Here is a 13453-nt window from a genome sequence, read left to right on the forward strand (position 1 = left end):
TTTACTTACTGCTTTCTTGTAGTTTACCCACTATTATTATGTCAATCCATTGTCAACATTTTTAAAATAAAATTATGAATGTATTTTTGTAACCTTTAAACGTTAATTTGTTTTTTTTTTATTTTTTAAAGTTGATAATTTATTCAGAGAAAGCTTTATTTTTTTATAGTAACTGAACTTTTTTCTAACAAGTGTTAACAAGAAAAAAATCAATTAACCTTTGCAACAAAATTTTAATCAATAACTTGAAACTCTAGTCAAAAAAAATAATAAAGATTGAAGATACCTATGTATTAAATAAAATTGGAAGCAAAAGTCTAAATCAAAACTTCAAATACTTCAGGCATTATACGCTCTCATTTTATCCATTCATATTTCACAATAAGAAAGTTTTATTCATTTAATATCTCGTTTATGTTCGTTTAGTAAACTTGACTATGCCTATAATTGAAATGATTTATGTTGTAATTATGACAACATTTGAAGCGCTTCTCTCATTACATAACAATGTAATTACAGACAAACCCTACCTTAAACTCATACATTTTCTACAAATTTTCTAATGAAAAATTGATCAAATGTTGGGAAAACTGGTGAAACACACTGAAATTATTTCACTATTCAACAGTAGATGGAGAAACCTCCGTGAAAGTTTCTTACAGATTAAGTTGTTAACGTGACTATCACCCGCGAGATGTCTGTAGTAGCGGATGCTGCCTGTACCATTATCTCCTGATGGTAATTTCAGACACACGCTTCTAGGTGGCGCCTCAACATGAATCCTTACACAAGGATTTTATATAATAAATCACAAAACAATGAAAAAATTGTTAAACACTCTTGTAATTTATAACAAAATTTACAGTATCGTAAAATTTGGAAAAAATATATAAGTGTTTAGAGCAAGATTGATGGGCGATAAACGGCAAACAATAGGGAATAATAAAGACGGTGTTTAGATTTACAGTTAAAACCACATTTTAGTGAAGAAATTACAAAGTCATGGCTTAAAATCGTGAATCTAAAATTACAGCAATTACGCAATTATATTCAGGTGCTCCGATACAGAATCTTTCACTTGATATGGGCGTGGAAAGTTGACACCGAATCATGCGAAATTGTAACGTCTTTGAAACTAATTTTATTTAAAACACTGTAAATTTAAGATTATTTTTTTGTCGTAACATTTAGATGGTGATTAATGGGCTAAGTAGAGCTTTATACCGTGCGATCAGAAATAATTGTATCGTTAAATATACTATGACAGTAATCAATGCTTACAAACTCTGTAATAAGGAGCGTTAAAATTGGCAATTATGAGGTTAGCAAAGGCGGAAGTGTGACCTACTGCACCTATTTGTCTTGTCACAACGAAAATCGTGAAAAATTATTTATAACACAAATGATTGATTTCTAATTTTTTTCTTTAATTAACCGGAAGAAAGCACAACATAATTTTTTTCAGTATGCAAATAAATCCAGTTTTTGTGGTTGTGAGTAACACACAAAAAGTTGATCAATTTAAAGAACTACAATAAATTGTTTTTTTGGACGAAAAATTTTGACTTCTTTAACAAATACAGGGCCGTAACCAGGATTTTATTTCGGGTGAGTTTCTTGTTGGTCCATGAAAATGAATGAAATGAAAGAAGGCGGATTAAAAATCAAAAATTTCTAAGTACACGTTTTTATTTTAAATTATAATAAGAGATCCTAATTAAACATACAAAAAAACCAATTAACTCACAAAAGTAACAAAAAATTAAAAAAAAAATAATACTTTTTATTGTTACAAATTTAAACAGGAGATAGAATATTCATTTTTAAAACAAAAATTGTCTGTGAACATATATGCTAAAGGGTGCGTCTTTTAATAGTTTTTTTTTCAATATTTCCGAAATCATTTTAGAAAAAAATTTCAAAATTTGGTACAGATGATAACTTTTATACACCTAAACAAGTACAAAAATAAAATGTTGAAATTTATAATTAGAGGTTTCCTAAACTAGATGGGATTAGGGTAAAAATTTATTCTAACTATTTTGCCTGTGGTTTCTTGCCACTTTCAGCAACAAAATTTCATAGTTTTTCATAAAAATAGTCTTTTGTGTTTTTTCCGATACAATTTACGGATTTTTAGTAAAAATCGGTTTAAAAATTTATGTTACAGACCATAAAAATTAAAAATTAAATTTGTTTTACCGTTTAGGACGCCCCTGATTAAAAATTTTGTTATTTGACATTTGTTTAGGTGTACCAAATTTTGTAATTTTATCTATTCTGAAATATTAGGAAAAACCCTTTAAAAAACGTACCTTTTTTAGGGGGTGTAGCTCCCTTTCATAGCATTTTTCGAAACACTTTTATCTTAAAATTAAATATTCTATCAAGTATTTAAATTTGCACACAGTAAAAATGAAACTCTGTATATTAATTAATTCACAAAAATTTTAAATTAACTCACTAAAATAACAAAAAAAACTAAATTTTTAACTCTTATAACACTATATAACAAAGTGCTCAGCATTTCGGGGGGGGGGGGGGGTTTGAACCCCCTAATCCCTTTCCCCCCTTGGGTACGGCCCTAGACAAATACTCTTTCAGCTATAGATTTCAGCCAAATTAGAGTTCACTTTATCCGCTAGTTATTCGCGTGTTTTCTCGCTACAAAAGCTTTAATTAACTTTGACAGCGTTTGAAACCGTATCCAAAATAATTAGATGTTTTTCTTGGAAGCTTCGTTTAAAAAATATCGGATGATAAGTTAAAAAAGCTTCACACATTGACAAAAAGTCGCTCGATAGTGCGATAGCTCCTCTTATGTATATTTCTATTCAGTAGCTTATCGCCCTCCAACCTTATGGATATTCCAATTTCCTAAAATGCTTCACTTTTCAGACTTGTGCTAGATTTTTTACGTTGGCGATAGCGAATGCCGCTTTTTTCATCAAAATCGAAGCTCGTTTCATAACTATTGTCGGTAGATAAGTTCGGCCCAATTACGGATTTATCAACTTTGCATGCAAATTTTATTTAAATGGGATAACTGTACGGTTATGTATTCATTTATTGAAAATATGGAAGGAATTCATATTCCTGTGGTCGTTTTCAACTTTTATTTAGCGACGAGATAGCATTGACGCACGCGACACTATATCTCGTTTTGTTTTTTCACATAGTTTTCAGACATTCAGAATCAGTTGCCGTATTTAGGCATCTAATAACTCAGACAGTACACCTGGAGATCGTTATCTACGAGGAGTTGATTTTACTATTCTCTGACACGAAAATTTCACTCAGAACTCGATGAATCTCCTTTTTATCAATTATTACACAACTAATTTGACAAATTGAATAAAAATGGAGAATGTGAGATGTCTTCAAACTATTTAGGTTTCTCAGATAAGGTGACACTTTTTATTAGTAAGTTAAGATTATTAAAAGAGAACGATTTAAAAAATGTAATAAAATCGATTATCATAGTAAATTAGGACGAATTTTACGATTATTTACGTATAAGGAAGTGTGTGTTTGCTCTTAATTTTTCAAATTTTGTCCTGCAATTAAAGTAATTTTAAAGGCATAGCATGATTGTTGTTAGAAAGTTGAATAAAAAATATTTCACTCTGATATTATTGCTGTTAGTTTTTATGTTATTCAAATGCAAAAACAAATTTAAAGCTTTCTCTTTTTATGCCATATATGATCAAGGAAATTTTAAAATAAATTAAACATAAAAAGTCGTGTTTTTATATCATTGATTGATCGATGCAATTATAGTTTAATTATTATTCCAAACAAACTTGTAAACATATTAAAATTCTTATATTATTAAAAATTTACTTATTTTTAATATTTACGGAAAAATATTTGTACGTATATGTAGGTATGTATAGCTGTTCTAGAAATATGTCACAAAACTGCTTCTTCATCGAAATGCAGTAGCAGTTTTTTACTTTTTTGGAAATGCTGATTATTTTAACTTTGATTTTGTTTTTGAAAAATATACTTCAAAATCCACGTTTCTGGACGGAAGACCAAAAATAGCTATTAAGACAACAAGAATTATAAAACTTGGGTTGTCCTCAATAGTTATTTATCTATAACGTCCTTTCCACGTATGCAATTTGTTTGCAGGACAATGCATAAATTGCAAATGTGAGAAATTGCTTTCCAAAAAAGTGACAATATTTTTTGTAACGAATAACTCAAAAAAAATTAATAATTTATCAGAATGTAATTTTTTTGCTGATAGGTTGGTGACAGGTTATACTGTCACTGTCATCCTTTTACTGTTTACTAGAAACGGTATAAGATATTAGTCTTGGAAAAATAAATAAAACACAGTTTTTCGAATTTTTTTGAATGAGATTAAAAGTGAAATAATACTTTTTTTCTTTAACAAGCCGTTTAACTTTGCTCAAAAATTATTTTACTTTTATTTGCAATTGCATTTCCACTAACCTTCGTGACTTCACTTATTAAGCATAAAATTTATTTTTTATTTATTTTTTCTACTTTCTACTAAAAAACGTAGTAAAAATTCATTTTTTTTTATTTATTTTAAATAATAATATAAATAATCATTATGAATCTTTTTTACAGATTAGTCTATAATATTTAATGCTTGTTTAGTTAAACAAAAAATACAGAGTGCGACAGAACTCGCACTCCAGAGTAAAAAGTTATGTAAGGTAAGATGAAAACATCAAAAAATCTATATATAAAACTTTCGAAATTATGAGAGTTTAAATTTTGCAGTTTGACTCTATTTATTTCTGTTGGAAAAATAATTTTTCAAGTTTTTTGCTATACAGGCTATTAGAAGAGAAAACAAGGAAGCTGTATCCTGGAAAATTGTAACTCTGTTTAGTGTTATTTGTAGCTTTTGTTGGCAAAATTTTTTACTAAATAATTATAAAAAACATATACAAAATCATCAGTATCATTAAATAGATAGGTATAAAAAAATGTAAAATGTCAAAAAATAAATGTTAAATTTTTTTGGCAGAGCAAGTTGTAGCAAGTTAAAAAATAAATAAGTTTGTTAAAAGTCAAATGACTCTCTATAGCGAGTATTTTTCTGGAATTGAGGTGGATATAGCAAAACTTTTATTTTGTCCAAGATCGGTAATAGCGGAAAATTCTGAGATATTTCGGAAACAGATCGTTAACGAGAGTTCCTAGAAGAAATAAAAATCCTGCGAGTCTCCATTACGTACCATACCATATTTTTTTTGGAAATGTTGTTTTTGTGCGCTAATGGTCTTATTTTCACTTTCATAGTCTTGAATAACTTTTCAAGCAGAGAACACTTCCTCTTTCTGTATCAATATGTCGTCCTAGAAAATATAAAACTTTTTCTATCAAAAAAATATCAATAATAACCGAGTTCGAAAGTGGTAAAAAACAGGCTGTAATCTGCAAAGAGAAAAATTTAGCCAATTATACATTAGCAACAATTTTAAAAAACAAGGACAAGATTACAAGTTCAACTGTTGAATTTTGGTCAAAAGTGAAGAAGTACATAAAATAAAAATAAATACTAAATTAAATAAAGTCGTTCTTAAATGGTTCAAAGTTCAATGTGCCCATAAGTGGGGCCAAGTTAAAAGAAAAAGCAAAACAATTTTCAGAAAAAATTGGGGATTCACTAGAGATGAAATTTTTTGTTATTGGGTGCTTCCACCTAACCACGATGTTTTTTACAATAGCCTTGTACACTTTGAAAGTGCAATTGATAAGATAAAAATGCTTCATTACAAAAAACAAATATTTGTTTCTTAAATATTGTTTTAAACTTCTTTAATAAAAAAATTTGCATAGTACATGTTTAAAAACTTTTATTATCCATGACTGTTTATAGCGAAAATCGATTATAACGAGCAAATACGTTGGCCCCTTGAGTTCTCGTTATAGAGGGGTTCTACTATATACCGGGTGGGGCATCAGTTACGCGCACTTGATAAATCGCAACTTCAAATTAATTAAAACTGGCAATATTTCGTATATATACCTAACTAATGATTGATAGGGTATAATTTGAGAATTTTTCTAATTTTTTTGGATAATAAATGAGTCCGTAACAGTTTTGTGTGTTTTATGAATACTTTCTGTTAATTTACCTATAAAATTTTTACACTAAATGAATCCTGTACCTGTCAAATATCACAATTTCAAATTTTGACTTGGTTAGCCAAATAATCGCTTTTTTTATTTAAACACAAACCAGACCCGTGATTTATGACAAAATGGTATAATTTTCCAACAAAAGAATCATTTACTGGTAGCCGACCGCTTTAAAGGGTCTTTTTGTTGTAAACCTTGGAATCTTACCTCAATTGCAGTTCCCCATTGTCACCTAAATTTACGATGGCACAAGTAGCAGGTCATAAATAAAAATGATTTTCAAAGTTAAGATGGAAAATTGCGTTTAATTCAAAATCTAATTGTTTTTTTTTTCTAATTTTGTAAACAATTGTAGGAAGTGAATCTGCTTAGGTCAGTATAAAAATTAGAATTAAAATTTTTGGGAGGAAATTACTTTTTATTTTTTTTTTGGCTTTGTTTGTGAATGAAAAATTACCAATAAATTAGAGAATGTACCTTACTAATGCCCAAGTAAGTCTGAAAAAATTCAACAATTTTATTTAATTAGAAGTGGGGATTTTCTTTTTGGGCGTAACGGATGCCCCACCCGGTATACAATTATGTTTATTTTTTATAATCCGTCTGAGAATTCAAAGTGCAATTAATATTTACATTTCCAGAAACCTTCAGTATGAGCACACTACATGATCTTCCTGAAAGAGTAATGGATTTCCGATTACAAAGCGTTATTAGCACCAAACCTCGCATGAAAACCCTCCTATTGTGCTTTTAATTTCGGTTTTTTGTCTAGTTTCTAGGAAAGTATACAATAATAATTTCGCTCGGAATGTTTCTAGAGGGCAATTTCGTCTGAAACTATGTCTAATCTGTGTATAATTGTGCGGTGAACGTGTCTGCGGGGCCTCTGACCGGCAAAACGCTCTCATCTGTCCGCACTCTTCCTTTTTTTCTTTGAGCACAGCTCGTATGTGTCCAAGAAGAGGAAGAAGAAATCGAATATCAAGGCGCGGTCGGTTTTGATCAAACAACTATAGTTTATAAGTTATGCAGGGTGATCGCACGGTCAACAACCGGCCAAATCAGCGCCGCGGACCGCGGAGGTGTCTTCGGATGACCCACATCTTTGCCAGTTTTTGCGCCTGGTTTAACAGTACTGGACCCAACCTGCCCAGCGCATGGACGCATTCCGACCATGTGAAAAGCAAGGCATTTGGAACGGAGACGACGACTCACGTGACCAAATTATCCAATAATAACAAAAATTATACTCAATCCACTTCCACTTAACTCTCCGAATGAGACATACACGAGACCTTTACAAAATTTTCATCATACAACTACAGAAAATCGAGAATAAACTAACCTTGAGTGAAGGTACAGAAAAAAATTTATCGAAAAAGCTTTTGACTTTCTTTAAAATCAATAAAAAGAAATCTGGGAGAAATAAACTTTGTAACTTAGATCGAAGGACTCTAGGACCTCATCTTGCATAGCAAATATTAACCTTAATGTTGCAAATTTGAGGCGCAATATGAAAACGAGCCACCCAGAATATCTCAGAAACTAAAAAGACTTTGCAAAAACGCCGAAACATTTTTAACGTAATTTTTGAAGCACCCCCAGTAACTTCTTAACTCTCACGCACCCCAATTTTAAAAATTTAAATGGAAGTATTCTACTTGTGGCACATCAAATGAAAGCTATTTTAGCAACGTTTTCAAAAATTTTTACTAAAACTAAATCAAACGATCCATTCATGATACAAGGTGTTATAATAAAAACGAACAACCTTAGAAAAAATGTGCAAAAAAAACCCGAAACAGGTTAATTTTGTTTTTAAAAGGAACATTTTTTGACGCAATTTTAAAAGCACTTTCACTAACCCTTTTACCTCTATGCCACTTAACTCTAAAATTTCATATAGCACCAACCACTAATGATACAAAAAATAAAAACACTTTTAAAATGCTCTTTAAAAGGTTTTTTCCAAAATGAAATGATTTTTAAACATTCATAAAATATCGTCAAAAAACAATCTTTCAACAGTCAGTATGTACAAAGGAACTTAAGAACTATATTGCTATTTTTTAGATACTTACATTAAATTTTATGAAACCTTATTACCTCCTGTCCTTTAGTACGATTATTTTGACAATAAAATAAAGAAATAAAAATAAGTTTGTTACAGCTTCAATAATACTTATAACAATATTAGTAAGTTTCTTATAATTTTTTAATAGTTTTTATTAGAAGTAGTTACTAATTAGAAACATTATCTTTTGCGAATATCTTTTGAATAGATAATCCCATTCAACTTTAGAAAAAAGGTTCAAAGAACATTTTAAAAACACTTTTATTTGATCCTTCGCAAGTGAGTCAGTGTCAGTTAAAGTGTTAGTGGGGGTTTTAAAAACAAATTCTTTTTGGTTCGTTTTTATTAGAACACCCTGTATCTCATGAATGGTCTGATTCAATTTTGGTAAAAAGCTTGTTAAAATAGCTTTCATTTGATCTGCCACAAATAGGGTGGTGCTATTTAAATTTTTAAAGTTGGGGTGTGTGGGGATTAAAGGGTTACTGAAGGTGATTTAAAAATTACGTCAAAAACTATTATCCTCGGAAACAAAATTGATCTGGCGTTTTTGCAAAGTCTTTTTAGTTTCTGAGATATCCGTGGTGGCTCGTTTTCATTGGGACACCCTGTGTGTATTTTACCCAAAAACTTTTAATGTTTTAATTGTTTGAAAACAACGATGGTAAACTTATTAATTATACACAAACACACTAATATCATGTAATGATGTTTATCCATCAACCAGTCTATTATTAGGACATAATACCACACAATAAAACTTCATTATTCTGATTCAGTGAAAAAAAAGTTAATTTTTTCCTTGATTTTGGACTTACAATAATTTTTCTCTGCTTTTTAAGTCCTATCACATTAATTACAGATTTGCTCGTTTCAGATAAAGCAAAAAATGTTTTCCTTTCTAGTTTTGGCGTCAAATCAAAGATATTTTTTTTCCTCTTGTAAACTCAATCCGGGGACGTACTGTAGGTATATTATCTGCTGGTGGATAAAACGTTGTATTGCATACGGGTCTTACAGTTTATTTTATGCTTTGTTTTTGAGTTATGCGATTTTTTTTGTCAAAATTGCAATTTATGTAAAAAAAAATTTGAAACAAAATTAAATATACCTAAAGTAGATAGTTGTAATCCTTAAATCATAACCTTTATGAGAAAAATAGTTTTATAGTGGGTTGCTTTTTAAAAAAATTAAATTTTTTTAGAACACAATATATAACAAAAGAAAANAAGATTTATTCTTGATAAAACATCACATTTTTATAGTACTTTATCCTTTTTCAATTATTTTATCCAAAAAATAAATACTTAAGCAAAAAAAAACCATTTGGTTCCACACTTTTTATTCACCCGGTATGTAAATTGAATTAAAGATCATCATTTTACAAACAGTTTTTTCCAAATGTGAATTACTTTTCCACTATAATTTTTTTGCTTTGACGTGTCTTAATTTGGGCAAATTTATTATAATTAAAAAAATGGACAAAGTCGTTGTCGATTAATTATTGTTCTTTGTCTGATTTGAAAAATTTGTCTATGGGACCGTAAAGGCGCACCTACACGAGATGTCATATTAAACATTATTATAAAGACGGGTTTACAGTTACGCGTTTAATTGACGTCTTGTTTATAACTCACACGAAGCTTGCGAATGTGCTATTCACCAGAGTGCGTTAGAGTTATATCGACCACTCCTTTGTCGTTTTTTTTTTTGTGTTTTTGACACAGTTCAAAAGTTAGCTACATCTCGTCACTCTTTGTGTTCATATATGAAAAAGAGGCGTTTTAACAGGAGGCACTGTGGGGGGTTATTGAGACCAAGCCAATTAGTCAGGGGTTAGCGAATGTATTTTATTCGCAACAAAGGGTAGTTTCAATGGGGTTGTTGTTTTGTAATGACCTTTTTGTGACGGTAACAAGGTAATTTATGACGAATAATAACGCGGGATTTATTTAGATACGTTTAAAAAAAATTGTGGATTTGTGGAAAAAGTACGATTTTCTTTACTGTTGTAAATTCTATGATAGATTAAAATCTGCACATACCTGAAATATTTCAAATTCCCTAATAAATTACTTTTAAATACTCTTAACCAATCTAATTAGTACAGCAGATAATTGTATCTGTTAAGTCAATTTTAAAATAATAGTGGCCGTCACTAAGTACATTTTTCAAATAATTCAAGAAAAGATAAATTCTACGATAAGTCCTACTAGAAACTTGATTCTAAAATATTTGATCATTTTACTCTAGTACCAGTTTCAAAACTATCAAATTTAGTAATCTTGCGCAATGAGATTCAAAGAATTTAGGATTAAGTTCTCACCATTAGTTATTTTTAAATATTTTTACATAAATGCATTTATGCTTTTACATTTTTTAATTGACTCAAAATTCTTACATTTGCCAAAATGAAATCCGGCTAATAAAGGAAGCAATTTCTTGTAATAAAATTACCATAAGTTAAACAGCTGTTTAATCAAATACTAATTAAGCAATTTTCTAAATATCGTAATATTTGAGTGACACAGATGATCCTTAATGTTGTCATCAATTTCATTGTTTATTCATTCGATTCTTCGCTCTCTCTTTTCAACACAACAACCTATGTAAACTTCCTTGTCACTTCAATTCCTTCATTCGCAAAAGTGCTAGTTTTGCATAATACAACTCTCCTATAAATTAATTTTGTTGCTTTATTAAAATAATAATTTTAATAAGGTTTGTTTGACACCAATGTTCCGGCAACTTTGTAAACCGAGTAAACAGGTGTTCTTTTTGACGTTGAAAATTATTACGGAAGCTCAACAGCAATAAATTTGAAATCAGTAAATCGTGGATTTTTAAAATTCCCTGAATGTTTCCCAAGATGAAGAAGCACAATAGAAACGATTATTTTGACAAATGGTACTGTTACGATTTATTATGCTAAATAAATCAACAGAGCATGAAATCAAAACACGGCGTAAAATACAACAAATCAAATTAATTAACAAAAATACTTCGCAGTGACTTAATCCGCACTTAAATTCCTGGACAACTTTTATTAATTAAATTTGGCATAATTAAAGTGCTTTGATTATATAAAAAAATGTTGCTGGAACAATATAATTAATTATTATCAGCAATGTCATAAAATCGACCGTAAATCGGTGGAATTTGAACTAATTAAATTTTTCACAGAAAAATAGTTACAATTTTTTGAGATATTTATTATCGGATTGAGGACACGTCGTACTGGGATATGATAGCTTGATGACCGGAAATGCCACTAAGGAAATAAATTTCAGAAATGCAAATCACGTCATTATTCACACTAATTATGTCTAGAGAAATTAGAACAATAATCTGTTAAACTAACGAGTCGCAAAATTCAATTTGTTGCGATACAAAAATTAAGTTGAAACTACTGACGTGTAAAAGTAATTCCAAATATGCAACGCTAATTAAAAAATTGAAATAGACTCTTGAATTCTTGTAACCGTTACCATTAGCAGTATCACAGCCAGTAATCACATCGCAAGAAAACAAACATTTATAACGACATGTTTGTTAAATCGAGTGTTACTCTAAGTAATTCGAGAAGTTAATAACCAGGAGACACAAGAAATCAACAGTTAATTTAAAAAAACTAGCAAACTGTTCAAAATTATTTTTCAAATCATTTGAAATCTTTTCACTTCAACCCGTATAGCATTAGTTACATCCGTGTTAATTTTTACTGATGATTATCTCACTTAATTACGAGCTCTAAAACACTTAACAATTAGTCGTATCTCTGGAAGATCAAAAGTTTATATGGCTCAACTACCGTCTTCTAAAACGCAGGAAATGATAAAGCTTTCTTAATAAAGTACAAAGATTGAGTGGCTTCTTCATAGAAAAATCTTTTAAAATAGCACTCTCCAAAAAATTGCACTTTTTTTCCTTCGTTTTTCGGAGCACTGAATTGGCATTTGACGTTTGTTTCTATCGATTTTATTCTTTCATAATATGTTTTTAATTTATTCTTAGACACTGTCAAAAAAATTTTTGAGAACTGTTTAGCATTTCTCAATACGAAACGTCAGATGTGTAAATCGGTTCATTTATTCCACCTCGTGGATAATAAATAATCCTCTCGTGAAATAAAGCGTTCGATTTACACTCACACTTGTCAAATAAATAACTATTTCGAGTACCATAGTACGAAAAGAAAAAGATTTTTAAAACCGCAAATCAATTTTAATAAATCAAAAACATATTTTTTTATAAGAGTTTTTGAAAGAACTGTTTACAGGCTGGTCCATAACATTTTAATGACATTTTTTTAAACTTTTTTAGATTTGATTTTATTTAGGTATTTGTATACCTAGTAATTTTTACCAGTGAAGCACATTCCAAATCAAGATAAAAAAATTAAGATAAAATTCAAAATTGACGTGAAGGATAGTTGCAGTTCAGAATGCAGCTTCTTTGTTAATATTTCACACATTTCAATCATATGAAATTATTTTACAAACTGAAATAAATAGAGTCAAATGTACAAACTTTAAACTTCTATAGATACTTTTTAAAATTTCTACAAATCATTATACAGGATGTCCCAGCGAGTTGAAAAAGTTTATTTCAAAAAAATTATATAGGACATTGATAGATACTAATCTAGTCCATCGGCTAAAATTATTTTCAACTATACAGCGTGTCTCAAAAATAAGTTATACAATACAAACTTGTGTTTTTTTTAAATGAAACACCATACGTTTTTTAGCGTTTTTGGATGTAGATTTTTATGACAATGTTTTTGAGCTAAACTTTTATTGGTCGATTTTGCTTCGTTTTAAAAATAAGACGTTTTTTTTACGAAAACAAGCACTTTCTTTAAAAATTTATTACACAAAAACTAAGACATCTAGAAATATTTTTTTCTACTACCGCAAAGCAGAAGGTACAAGCTATAAGACTGTAACATTTTTTAGGGTGTTGCAGTTGCAAAGATAAAAAAATGAAGGCGTTTGTTAAAAGTTCAATAACTTACAAAATTTAAATGGTTGACCTAAATTATTGTTTTTGCATTTAAAAGATTATTAAATTGTCTTTCTAAAATTATTTGCTTTTAGGTGTTTATAATTAATAACTAAAAAGATATTTAACGTTAAACATAAAAAAAAATAATTACTATTGTTTCAGTATCTCAAAAGTGCACAGTTGCACAACAGATAGAAGAAGTATCACTTAATAATCACGTTTGTTTTAAACTGAATCCATTAT

At 29.3% G+C, this 13453-nt stretch overlaps 1 protein-coding gene across 1 annotated transcript in view; it reads left to right on the forward strand.

The window, feature by feature from the left end:
- LOC123010850 (transcription factor AP-2-epsilon) overlaps positions 1 to 13453 on the forward strand; it is a 64838-nt gene that overhangs the window by 7677 nt on the left and 43708 nt on the right. The gene's annotated exons all lie outside the window — the stretch shown is intronic.

Source organism: Tribolium madens, unplaced genomic scaffold (assembly GCF_015345945.1).
Source record: "Tribolium madens isolate multiple individuals breed KSU strain unplaced genomic scaffold, Tmad_KSU_1.1 Scaffold_91;HRSCAF=231;Tcas5.2_LG7, whole genome shotgun sequence".
In the NCBI taxonomy this organism is placed as follows: Eukaryota; Metazoa; Arthropoda; class Insecta; order Coleoptera; family Tenebrionidae; genus Tribolium; species Tribolium madens.